The following is a 13,546-nucleotide window of genomic DNA, read 5'->3' on the forward strand; positions in this document are numbered from 1 at the left end:
AAGATTTTGATTGTGGAGGATTTTGAAGGTTGTCTTTGTGTCATCGAGCAAAACTTATCTTTTGGTTATTATTTATAACCTGGTTGAGGTTCTGGTGATCACCTTTCTGATATGATGGGCAACTCATAAGTTTTAAGGATTGGTCATTATTGATTTTTTGTTATTTCTTACAGAATTACAAAGAAAAATGCCAGATTTTTTCTGTTTTATAATCTTTTATTTACATTTACTTAATGTGCATCTTTGTGGGGTATAATATGAATTCAAGGCATATATATAGTGTGTGATAATTAAATCAAGGATAATACCACATTCATCATTTTCAGCAAAAATTTTATGATATATGCTGTTGATTTTCATCTACTAATTTTTTATTTCTTTTTCTATGTATGTATATGAATGATTGGCAGTATCTGTTTTCCACTTAGTTTTTGTATGCCAATGATTTGAGTTAATATAGTTTTTTTTTAAAGCTTTCAATTCTTTCAAAAAGTTCTGTAAACCAATGAACAGTTTTAGTTGCTACCTTTTTTATTTCTTCTCAACAAACAATTGTACAGTTTCTTCTAGAGGATGAAGTTTGTTCAAAAGTAGATCCCAACTTCAAATTCTAGAGCAAATGAATGAGCTATATGTGAATTTAGTGTAGTCCTATTTATGTCAGCAAATGATTTATTTATTTATTTACTTATTATCATCATAATCTTGTTTATATTACATTGAATCACATATAATTTTACAGTGTATGACATTTCTTTTTCCAGAAGTAATACCATGCATATCAGTCGATACAGACATTAAAATCCCCATTTCATTTTCCAATAGCTTTTCATTTTTCCCCAATTATTATTATTATTATTTAAATTATTTTTTTGAGTCTATCACTATCATTTTGCTTGTAAAAAGACTTTACCCAACATGAAATACTTCTCAGACTAATCCAGTTGAGAATACTATACATGTCATCATTAAGTAATAAACCATATCTGTGTCCTAGTAATGTCAAGCTTTACTATTTGTTCTCTTGCTATCTTTCTCTATACTCTTCTCTTCTCCTGCCCCATTTCATACTGCCTTATCATCGTTAACTATTTTTACTGCCTTTATGTCCTTCAATATTTTGATCTCTACCATAAAATGTGGATAGTCAGTATATATTAAGTGGATACATACAATATCTTTCTTCCCTATCTTGGCTTACTTCACTCAGCAATAGATCCTCCATATCCGTTCACTTTCTATCAAATGCCAGGGTCTTGTTGTTTTTTATGGCTGAGTAGTATTCCATAGAGTATATGTGTCACACTTTTTCAATCCATTCATCTGTTTGTGGACATTTGGGTTGGTTCCATATCTTGGCAATTGTGAATAATGCTGCAATAAACATTGATGTGCAAATGCTTTTCTGACTGTAAAAACAAATTATTTTTAAGTTCTTATTGCATTTGACACTGTTCCATGTAATTGACTTTGATCATCCTTTGGCCTAAAATTATGATACACACACACACACACACACACATGCACACACACACACACGTGCATATATATATATATTATGGTCTTTTTCTTACTTCAAGTTGATTGAAATTTTAGAAAATTCCCTACAATTCCCACCCTGGAACTAAATCTAAAGGGACACCTAAAACTCAATAAAGGCTTACATTAGAATAACTTCCTCCTTAATTTAGCTGAATTAATTCCATCTTACAATTCAACTACATCTTTGAATTTTGCTTTCTTTTGGGCAAAAGGCCTCTTATAGCTAATGACTTCATTAGCTATAACAAAGTTAATTTTTTTCTCCTCTAATTATGCTTATTTTGGTAAAGTTTGTGACTATATTCAAAATGTGAACAAAAATTTAAGTATTAAAAAAATCATGTTTTACTCAGGCTCAGATTTTCAGCTTTTTTTTGTTTGAGATTATGTTTTCCTTGTTAAATGTGTAAATTCCTTAAAAGCCAGAATTCTTCCAAACTGTTTGGTTTTGTGGTCCATCCAAGGACAGAATATGAAGCTCTGTGAAGATGGGGCCTTAAATAAATAATGAGCCCTCTTAAAAAGAAATCTTTAAAATTAAAGAAAGGAGTAAACCATAAAATTGACAGTTATTCATTTTATTATGGCTAATAATATGTTTAAGAGGACAGTGCCGTTTAGACTCAAGGCTGTAGTGAGTCAGAGGTGCCTCTGAATCTTTTCGTATTAAATGCTTGCCACCTTCCAGGTTCTCATGGATGAGGTCAAGCCAGTGGGTGAAAGAGGATATAAAGAACGTAACATTTTCTGTCGCTTTATTTATATCCATTACATTTAAGCACAGCTTTCTGTATGAAAGCATTCTAAAAGAACTGGGATTTTGGCTGAAATCCTTGTGCAAACCAGTCATAGATTCAATTTGAAAGGTTGTAGTAAAAACTAGAGATAATGGTCCAGTAGGTGGCATGGAGGATAAGGTGGCTGCATCCCAGGTGGCCAATAGCATGGTTTGAGTCCCAGGCTTAGTGGTTTGCAAATCCCACTGACATGTGTGCCTGTGTGCCCAAAATCCAGACAGGAGAATGGAGAAGGGATTGTGTTTATTCCCCCAAGGGAGTGATTTCTTACTTTCTCCTTCTCTCTCTCCCTGGTAAGTGCATTTGTCCTATGCAAGAAAACTAAACAAACAAAAACTAAAACACACTACCAAGTTTACTACACACAGTAAGTCAAGGAGCTACTGTTAAAGCTCCCGGAAGTTTTCAAGCTATAAACCCTTTCAATAGAACATCTCAGACTATTTTCTTAGCTTATTAGTTATAACCTTTATTTAGATAGAAATAAAACAAATTAGAAACTAACCTATTGGGATAGTACAATGACCTTTGTTTATTCTTTCTAAGTCTTATCTCACCAACTCTGAAGAAAGGGACACATTTTGATTTTCTTGCATCTTTTATAGCTCTTAGTGTTAGGCACATACTTATTTTTTTTTCCTCCTCCAAAATTGAACTAAGATAACTCATTCTTTCTCATCTTTCTTAAAGAAATCTTGCTCTGAATTAATGTGGTCTACCATTGTTGGGTTCACTTTACTTAATAGGATTGTAAATCTTTGGGAGATAGCTTTAGCAGATAAGAAGACACAGACTTTAGAATTTGTCCTGGAATTCTAAAATCTCATCTATACTACTTACTAACTATGTGATCATGAGAAAGTTAAAATAATTTTTGAGCCTGTGTTTTTATTAGTAAAGTGGGAATTTTAATGCCTGCCCTATGAGTTTGCTATATATAAGGCTTGGAGGTGATGGATGTAATATGTCTGTAGAAATATTAGGTTGTTGGAAAAGTCATGATACAGTTTTACATAGAAAAACATAGAAAAATACTTAAATTCTGATGACCTAATATATTTTAGGCTGTACCTAAAAAAGAAAGGAATCGTTAATCCATTTGCTCAGCAGATCCTAATAAAAATACTGCCCATTGGCTGGCTAGGGGAAGTCTATAATTCTATAAAAACTTTTATGACAGAGTTTATATACTTTCCTAGTAGCCATGGCCATTGTTTTCTTGTGAGTGACTTCTCATCCATCCTTACAGTGTGCATATGGGCCATGTCTGATAGCTGTGCCCTGTCATCTATCCACATCATCCTGTAAGATACAACTAAAAGAAAACAATATTCACTGTTTAGGTAAATACATGTAAAGGAATTTCTTAGTTCTGATATCAAATTGATATATATTAATAAGTGTCAGCATGAGGGATAATGTGACTCTTCTCTCTCATTATTCAATGTTTTATATTAAATCTTTAAATATATGCTTAATATCTCTATTGCAGGGCCAAGGCTGTTGGAGTTGGACTCTACTAATAGCCTATTTGGCAATGTTGTCATTTTTTCCCCATGGTATAATACATTTGGCAAAGTTACTTTAAATGACTGATTCATTCATTCATCTGTTCATTGATGATTTTAATGTTTATGACACAACCATTTTACAATATATAGATTTAACAATGTGGCAGATGTACTCTTTACCTAATATTTTAAAACTATAATCCCAGATAGAAAATAGGCGAAGTGACCGAGACATAAATCTGAGCTTCAGCTAGGTGCTTTAAATGCTTATTGAATGAATAAAGAAACCCATGCCTATGTTCTTTTTGCTGGATATTTCTTTTTCTTTTTCTTTTTCTTTTTTTTTTTTTTTGAGAGGTTTTCGCTATAGGGCGCATGCGCTTGACAAACAGAGAGAGACATAGAGACAGAAAGCGAGAAATCACCCCCCAGGGGGGATGGTCACGCCACAATCCCTTTTCCTCCGTTCTCCTCTTGGGATCTTGGGCACGCACGCACACACGCCCGTCGTGATTTTTAAGCCACCGGGTCCGGGACACGAACCGTGGTCGACTACGTGGGAGTCCAGAGACATAGCCATTACGCTAACTGCTGGTTCCCTGGATATTTCTTTTTTTTTTTTTAGGTTCTTTTATATAGTGTATATTTTATTAGCTTGTACTAATACATTCTCATATTACAAAAGCAACTTAGCAGAAGAGTTTTCCTGTTGATATTTGAATCTGAATAACACAAACAACTATATATTTAAAAAAAATTCTCATGATGGTAACAAAGCAAAACAAAAAGACAAGTTAAATAACAAAAAAAAATTCTGTTTTTACAGGTGGACATTGAAGTGGACCTAATTCGGTTTTCTTTTTAAAAGGCTTCAAAGACAAAAGGTGGCTTAAACGTAATTAAAATGAATAAAAAATTTGTTCACTAAACTACTGATCTCCACTCCATTTTATGTTTTCTGTTGTTTTGATGCAGGTTCTTTCATGTCTATTTCTTCTCTTGCTCTTTCCACTGGTTGAGGTGGTTCATATCAAAGCCATCATCACTATTGAATTTGGTTTTCTTGCCCTGAAACTTTTGCTTTAGCAGACCCAAGCTGAGTAGCTTTATTTCCTTTTCCTTTAAATGTGCGACCTTTTGACTTCCATTTGTTTAGGAATTCTTGCTCATCTTCTATGCTTTTTTTTCAATGCTGCTTTTTCTACCTCTTTTTCTAGTACTTCCCAAGTGACTGCTTTGTTCCTTTATTTAGGTTACCATTATTTGCATCTTTGGCTTTTACTAGGGTTTTCTTGGCCTTTTCTTAAACAGAATTATGCCCTCTTTTGCTCCTCTGATACAGTCTACCCATTTTATTTCACCATGATTTGAGAAAAGGATGTGCAAATCTCTACAGGTCTGATCATCTAAGTCACCTGAAAATTCCAGCAAGCATCTGATCTTCTAGAGATTTCATTTCAGCATTTTCTGCTATTTTCTGTTTTTCTTCTTGCTCTTCTGAAAGCCGGGAGCAGTGGCGGTGGCAGTGGTGGCGGTGGCAGTGGTGGTGGTGGCGGTGGTGGTGATGGTGGCAGTGGTAGTGGTGGTGGCAGCTGTGGTGACGTGAGCCTGTAGTCCCAGCTACTTGGCAGGCTGAGGCAGGAGGATCACGAGTTTGAGGCCAGTATGGAGCACATGGGGGATATAGCAAGGCCCTGTCTGAAAGAGCCGGGCGTTGTGGCCCGCGCCAGTTGTCCCAGCCACTCTGAAGGCTGAGGTAGGAGGATTGCGTCGTAGTGAGACCCTGTCCTGAAAGGCAGGCGCGTTGGCATTATTGGTGGTGTTGGTGGTGATGTGAGCCTGTAGTCCCAGCTACTCTGAAGGCTGACACAGGAGGATTGTGAGTTCCTGGCCAGCATGGGGCACGTGGGGAATACAGTGAGGCCTTGTTGGAAAGTGCCGGGCATGGTGGCCACGCCTGTTGTCCCAGCGATTCGAGAGGCTGAGGTAGGAGGATTGTGACATACTGTGATCCTGTCATTTAGCTCTTAATTTTGCTTCTACTTTATGCTATTTTCTTTCTGCATTTTTTTTTTTTTTTTGCAAAGTAATCTTCCTTAAAAAGTATTAACATCTCTGTGCCTTTGTACTTTTGACTCAGGGGTCTCTACAAACTTCTTTGCAGATGCAATGTTTTCAAACACAGCAAATATTGTTACCTTTAATGCTTTCTGCAATGTTCTTCTCATCTGAATATTTAGTATTTCTCTTTTACCTTCTAACCATTCTTTTATATCATCAAGGGTTGCATCAGTTGGGAAGCTTTTAATATAAACAGATCTGTTTGTAACATAATTTTTATACTCATCAGTCACTTTAGGGAGGGGTTTGCTTGGAGACCTCCTGATTTTAGTTTTATCTTCACTGATTTCCATGAGTTCTGCCTTGGATTTGCTCAGTGCTTCCACTATTACATTGAAGTCTGCATTACATGGTTTAACCTGTTGAATTTTATCATTATCTCCAAATGTACCAGTTGTATCTGTTCCTTTAAAAACTCATCCTGTGGCAAATTGAAGTCTCCAAAATAATACTCAATCTGATGACAGATTTTGGTCTCCACTGCAGCCATATTTTCATTATCACCATTTTCCACCATTGTGGCTCTCTTTAGGGCCAGGTCCCACAGAGGCATCCCACAGGCTCACTAATAGTCACGGCAATGTCTCCATTTCCCAGCGACACCCACTGGCCTCTTTTTGCTGGATATTTCTAGGTCCCTAGATCTTCTCTTTGTGTTCCCCATTTCACAAATAGTAATCCCCCTAGTTGCCTTTGGTAGCAGCCTGAATGTCATCTTTGTGTCCTTCTTCTCTCTCTCATCACCTCCAGTCTATTACCATGCTCCCCTGGATCTACCTCCTGGATAGTTATCACTGCCAATCACATAGTTCAATTACATCCATGCTTGGCCTCTGTTGCCACAGTGTGTTCCTGACTGTTGTTCTGCTTCCAACCATCTTGTTTATTCTAATCAATTGTTAAGAATAGTAGCTCAAACATTATTATTATTTTAGTTTTGCGATAGGGTGTGTGCATTTGCCAGAGAAAGAGAGAGAAAGAGAGACAGAGAGAGAGAGAAATCACCTTTCAAGGGGATGACCATGCTGCAATCTCTTCTCTTCCATTTTCCTCTCAGGATTTTGGGTGTGTTTTTCAGGCAGCTGGGTCTGATACTCAAACTCTGAAGTGAATCATGTGAGATCCAGCTGCCTTAACCACCACACTACCAGCTGGCCCCTTGAGTATTATTTTTAAAAGGCAAATCTAATTACGTTGTCTTCTTGCTTAAAAACTTACGATGAGTCCTTACTGCCCTAGCAATGAAGCACAAATAACTTTTACATGGTTCAGAAGGCCTGGTACAAAGGAAAGACTGCTTATCTTCCCAACTCTTACATTTCTTACCTCCCACATTCCACTCTATGAGATGATATTATACGTAAGGCCTAATATGCTATGCTTTGCCCATAGGTGCCTAGTGTTTGTTAGCTAGTCTTATTTTTCTTGATGTGCCTTCTCAGAAAGTGGCACACCTGGAAAAATGTTTTAAAGCATTAAACAAGGGAAATTGGAAGGGAAAGAAGCTTAGTATTGACAAGAAGATATAATATAATCTGGGTGCTGGCAACTAATAATGGAGGCTAACAAAATTTGAAATACATTCAATTAGATTTTTGAAAAACTTTTTTGAGGGATTAGTTTTGAAAAATAATTTAGTATAGCATTCAAATAGAACTCTGTTGGATCTTGAGTTTATTGTTTCCTGTGATTATGATCTAGCTTAGAAAAGCCACCAGAATATTCCCTCTTCAAAATTTACATTGTTTTCCAAAGGCCCCCAAATGGTCATGGCTCTGTTGTTAAGTGTTTAGTTGGCTACAGAATTTCCTTAAATTGTGATTTTTAGTCAATGGAATATGATGACTCACAGGGAATGCAACTGTTTTCTGTTTTAGCTTGCTGATCTTTATCTTTACATAGTCAAAAGTCTGTGTTCCCATTACTCTCACAGATTAGTGAATCTATGAATTTATTTGCTATAAGGGAGCAAATAAAATGTAATTTTGCTAATTTTTAAATTAGTATAAAAGATATTAATAACTTGAGGTTGAATTATTTAGGTTACGCTTTAGAGATGAATAGAGAAAAATTTATTTCTTCCATTTTTCTATTGTATTATCATTTGGCTTTGGCTTGAAGACACATTTTCATAGTTTGGGCTCATTCTTTTTAAAAATATTTGTTGTAATTTTTGATTTACATATAATCATTATTCATTTTTATAGCATAAAATTTGAAGTAATTCTTCTGAAAATATCAGTATTCCATTGTGGAGTACTGATGAGAATGAATGAATAAAGAAGCCCAGGCCTGTGTTTCTTTTGAACACTTTGTTTAATGAAACCATTTGCAAGAGATCAGTTGGTTCATCTGATAACTATTGTCAAATTACTTTAGAACGGTGTAAATACTACATAAAGGACTTTCTTAGGTTGTTGAGATATTCTGACGATCAAAGTTACCTCTGAGGCCTCGACACAGTTTTGCTGGTGGAAGGATGCTACTGTATGAGGCTGGTGCCATATGGAAGGCCCTGAGTCAAATCCTGAACCAACTAAACAGGCTGGGTGTGGGGGTGGATGCTTGTGATCCTAGTCAACTGGGGAGCTGAGGTGGAGGGATTACAACAGTGAGACTCTGTCAAAAATCTCTTTAAAAAATTATCTTCGAATTAAAAACTCAAGTTTTACAGACAGTTAAAAAAAAAAACAAGACACTTTATTTAATGACTTTATGTTTTAAGTTGGATTAAATTTTAACTTTTTTCTAATTCAGTATGTTTGATTAAATATAGTTGTTATCTCCAGCCTCCATAGGTTTTTGCCACAGGGTGGGCGCCACCACGCCCAAATATAGTTGTTATCTAACATAGAATTTAAAAATTCTTTTGCCTGGGTGATTATAATTTAATGGTAAAGTATAGATTTTGAAAAAAAATTAGTAATGCTGCTTTGGGAGTTTAGAAAAAATTTTTTACAACTTGTAGTTCTGTAATGCCAAAGGAACCTTTGTAAAAAGCATCCGTATAGTGATATGAAATGTGCTTATATGGGCAGAAAATTGATCACTGTGATTAATTTTATAATTAAATACGTAAATCCATATTGGATATTCTAATCACAGCCATTTAGGTAGAAGAAAATACTAAAAACTATTACATACTTTTAAGAAGCATGTCAGGACAGATGGAAACAGAATGCCTTTAACTGTCCTAGTCAATTCCATAAATGGTTACCACTTTCTTTAAAAAGTTAGAAATCCTATCAAATCCACTATAGTTCTTTACACTGGCTGTCAGCTGATTGTGTAATTACATGCCATATAGCACAAAGCATGATTTATGATGTTATTTTTATGGTGTGCTTACTAAATAGAAGACTGAAAAACAGAAAGTGTAGTATTAGCATTACTGCTATTGGTATGATTGCCAGTTAAAATAAATTAAATTTGTGCTTTAGATGAATACTACATACTTTTTTAGTATAAGTATGTCCTATGCAAGAATTATTCATTGTTCATCTTAAATTCAAATATTACTAGGTATCCTGTATTTTTTTTCTATTGTTGTTGTTAAATCTGGTAACCATAACTGTAGATGACTGGATAGAATATAGGTAACAGATAAGGAACATATATTTTTTTTCTGATGGAACAGAATTTTTCCTTAAAGTTCCTTCAGAATCAAATAAAGACTATCTTGATCACTCTGCTCTAAGTCATATATAGAGAAGCTAGGATTTGAAACTGGAGAGTTAGCCTGAAGAGCCATGACCTATCACTACCACTTTTACATGGTTATTTGTGTTAGTCAAATTAGAAGTAATTCTTGGGGGCTGGAAGGTGGTGTGGTTGGTTAAAGAGCTGGACTTCCACATGGCCAACTGTGGTTCAAGTCCTGGACCTGGTGGCTTGCTTTCTCACTTTCCCTCTTTCTTTCTTTGTTTTCTCTGGTCAAATTAAAAAAAAATAATAGTAAATAAAATAAAATAAAATAATTCTTAAAAAAGAAGTAATTCTGATATTCCACATTATTATATCCTGTATTATATAAAGTTTTGCATAATTAAAATCATTAAAATACATTTTTCCTTTTATAATATAAAGTTAACTTAGCTAATACATTACATTGTTTTTCTTTGCTTAAGAATTTTTTGAAAAACATGTAGATTTTTTTCTGTTCTATTTTAAGTGGTTTTCATTAGTTTAACCAAATGTTTTTGTGTGCTGCATGATTAATAGTGACTTGCTTTTAATTTTCTTACAACTGATTTGCTATGTTTGTGCCCTGTAAGAGGGAAGCAGCCATGGATTAGAGCTGCACACTGCTCTGCTGTTTCTTTAGACTGGCTAAACTCTGTCTCTTCTGCTGGAGCTATCAATCATCCAATGCTTTTTGCATGCTGTAGGACATAATTTTTCCCCCCATGAATGACAGAGGTTGCCTTTTATGACTTATCTCTCATTAATAATTAGGCAGGTATTACATATGAGATCTTGCAATAATTCCTGATCTACATTCATTCATTTATAAATAGATGGCAAATGCATAAAGCCTAATTGTCACACACACACACATAAAAACCCTTGAAACTGGAACATTTTAAATGTAAGAGTGAAAACACTACAAAATTTATTAGTTAAAAATATGTTTTTGAGAATGGTTGGAATGACTTAGCTTGATTTTAAAAACATTATCACTGTTATTATTTTTAATTTTTAAAAGTTGTTATAGGGTACATGTGCTCACCATGGGGTAGGAGGAGGTAGAGAAAAAGTGAGAAAGAACCCACAGGGTAGGGGGATACCATGCCACAGTCCCTTCTCCTCCTGTTTCCTCTTGGGATTCTGGACCCTCATGCACACATGACTGGCATGTTCTTCAAACTGCTGGGTCTAGGACTTGAACCTCAGATTTGGCCATGTGAGATCCAGCTGCTCTAACCACTCCACCATTCACTGGCTCCTTAGCTTTTTTTTTTAAATCACATTTGCATCTTTTCTGTTCTAATAGAACTTTTCCTCATAAGGACACCCAATAGAAATAACAATTTAGAATATTCAAGAGTAAAGAAGGACCACTTTAAAAAATATTTATTGGGACCAGCAGTTAGTGTAATGGCTATGCCGCTGGACTCCCATGTAGTCGACCGCGGTTCGAGTCCCAGACCCTGTGACTTAAACTCATGCCAGGCGCATGTGTGTGCTTGCCGGAGATCTCAAGAGGAGAATGGAGGAGAAGGGATTGCGGCGTGGCCATCCCCCCCGGGGGGTGATTTCTTGCTTTCTGTCTCTCTTGCTAGTGCATGCACCTTATAGCAAAAATCTCTCCCCCCAAAAATAAATAAAATAAAAGCATGTATGCAGTCTGTAATAAATTGAGGCTATAAACATATTCACTACTTTCAACATTTAATGTTATATTATGTTGTGAACACTCGAAAACTGCTCCAATGTTTATTCTGCAAGTATGTATGGAATTATCTACGATGTTCTTTACTGTGAAATACAGTTTCTAAAGAAAAGCATATTGATTAAAAATCTGGCAACAAACAGTCTTACAAATTAATAAAGGCATTCTCAACATGGCCAATGAAAAGAGAATTTGTAATTTCCATGTAGAGGACTGTGGAAAGTAAATTTACAATCTGAAAACATCTGTGAATATCAATCTTTGGTTAAGTTAGAGATAGACAAAATTGTGCATAACAGTAGGTCATTAGAAAGCATTGTTTTTCTTTGCTTAAGAATTTTTTGAAAAACATGTAGATTTTTTTCTGTTCTATTTTAAGTGGTTTTCATTAGTTTAACCAAATGTTTTTGTGTGCTGCATGATTAATAGTGACTTGCTTTTAATTTTCTTACAACTGATTTGCTATGTTTGTGCCCTGTAAGAGGGAAGCAGCCATGGATTAGAGCTGCACACTGCTCTGCTGTTTCTTTAGACTGGCTAGCCTCTGTCTCTTCTGCTGGAGCTATCAATCATCCAATGCTTTTTGCATGCTGTAGGACATAATTTTTCCCCCCATGAATGACAGAGGTTGCCTTTTATGACTTATCTCTCATTAATAATTAGGCAGGTATTACATATGAGATCTTGCAATAATTCCTGATCTACATTCATTCATTTATAAATAGATGGCAAATGCATAAAGCCTAATTGTCACACACACACACATAAAAACCCTTGAAACTGGAACATTTTAAATGTAAGAGTGAAAACACTACAAAATTTATTAGTTAAAAATATGTTTTTGAGAATGGTTGGAATGACTTAGCTTGATTTTAAAAACATTATCACTGTTATTATTTTTAATTTTTAAAAGTTGTTATAGGGTACATGTGCTCACCATGGGGTAGGAGGAGGTAGAGAAAAAGTGAGAAAGAACCCACAGGGTAGGGGGATACCATGCCACAGTCCCTTCTCCTCCTGTTTCCTCTTGGGATTCTGGACCCTCATGCACACATGACTGGCATGTTCTTCAAACTGCTGGGTCTAGGACTTGAACCTCAGATTTGGCCATGTGAGATCCAGCTGCTCTAACCACTCCACCATTCACTGGCTCCTTAGCTTTTTTTTTTAAATCACATTTGCATCTTTTCTGTTCTAATAGAACTTTTCCTCATAAGGACACCCAATAGAAATAACAATTTAGAATATTCAAGAGTAAAGAAGGACCACTTTAAAAAATATTTATTGGGACCAGCAGTTAGTGTAATGGCTATGCCGCTGGACTCCCATGTAGTCGACCGCGGTTCGAGTCCCAGACCCTGTGACTTAAACTCATGCCAGGCGCATGTGTGTGCTTGCCGGAGATCTCAAGAGGAGAATGGAGGAGAAGGGATTGCGGCGTGGCCATCCCCCCCGGGGGGTGATTTCTTGCTTTCTGTCTCTCTTGCTAGTGCATGCACCTTATAGCAAAAATCTCTCCCCCCAAAAATAAATAAAATAAAAGCATGTATGCAGTCTGTAATAAATTGAGGCTATAAACATATTCACTACTTTCAACATTTAATGTTATATTATGTTGTGAACACTCGAAAACTGCTCCAATGTTTATTCTGCAAGTATGTATGGAATTATCTACGATGTTCTTTACTGTGAAATACAGTTTCTAAAGAAAAGCATATTGATTAAAAATCTGGCAACAAACAGTCTTACAAATTAATAAAGGCATTCTCAACATGGCCAATGAAAAGAGAATTTGTAATTTCCATGTAGAGGACTGTGGAAAGTAAATTTACAATCTGAAAACATCTGTGAATATCAATCTTTGGTTAAGTTAGAGATAGACAAAATTGTGCATAACAGTAGGTCATTAGAAAGAGAGAAAAAGAACACTTTTACTTACCATTGTGATTGTAAGACCATAGTACTGTACTGTGCATGAAGAAATAAATATTTAAGAAAGCAAAAATATAACAAAAATGGAAAAAGATGTTCAAAAGTGAAGATGTGGTAAAGCCAGTGATTTGGTGATTTATAGGCTTTACAAAGCTCTTGACATTAGCTTTTTAAAAATTCCTCCCAGAGAGGGGGGCTCCCGCCCCCCAGCGCAGCCGCGCGCCGGAACGGCCTGGCCGGCGCTCGCCCCA

At 35.7% G+C, this 13,546-nt stretch overlaps 1 protein-coding gene and 1 pseudogene across 1 annotated transcript in view; one reads left to right on the forward strand and one right to left on the reverse strand.

Annotated features, from left to right (window-relative positions):
- PLCL1 (phospholipase C like 1 (inactive)) overlaps positions 1–13,546 on the forward strand; it is a 410,917-nt gene that overhangs the window by 20,219 nt on the left and 377,152 nt on the right.
- On the reverse strand, positions 4,717–6,767 carry LOC102474829 (lupus La protein-like; annotated as a pseudogene).

The sequence above is a fragment of the Tupaia chinensis genome, unplaced genomic scaffold (assembly GCF_000334495.1).
Source record: "Tupaia chinensis unplaced genomic scaffold, TupChi_1.0 Scaffold000361_1, whole genome shotgun sequence".
In the NCBI taxonomy this organism is placed as follows: Eukaryota; Metazoa; Chordata; class Mammalia; order Scandentia; family Tupaiidae; genus Tupaia; species Tupaia belangeri.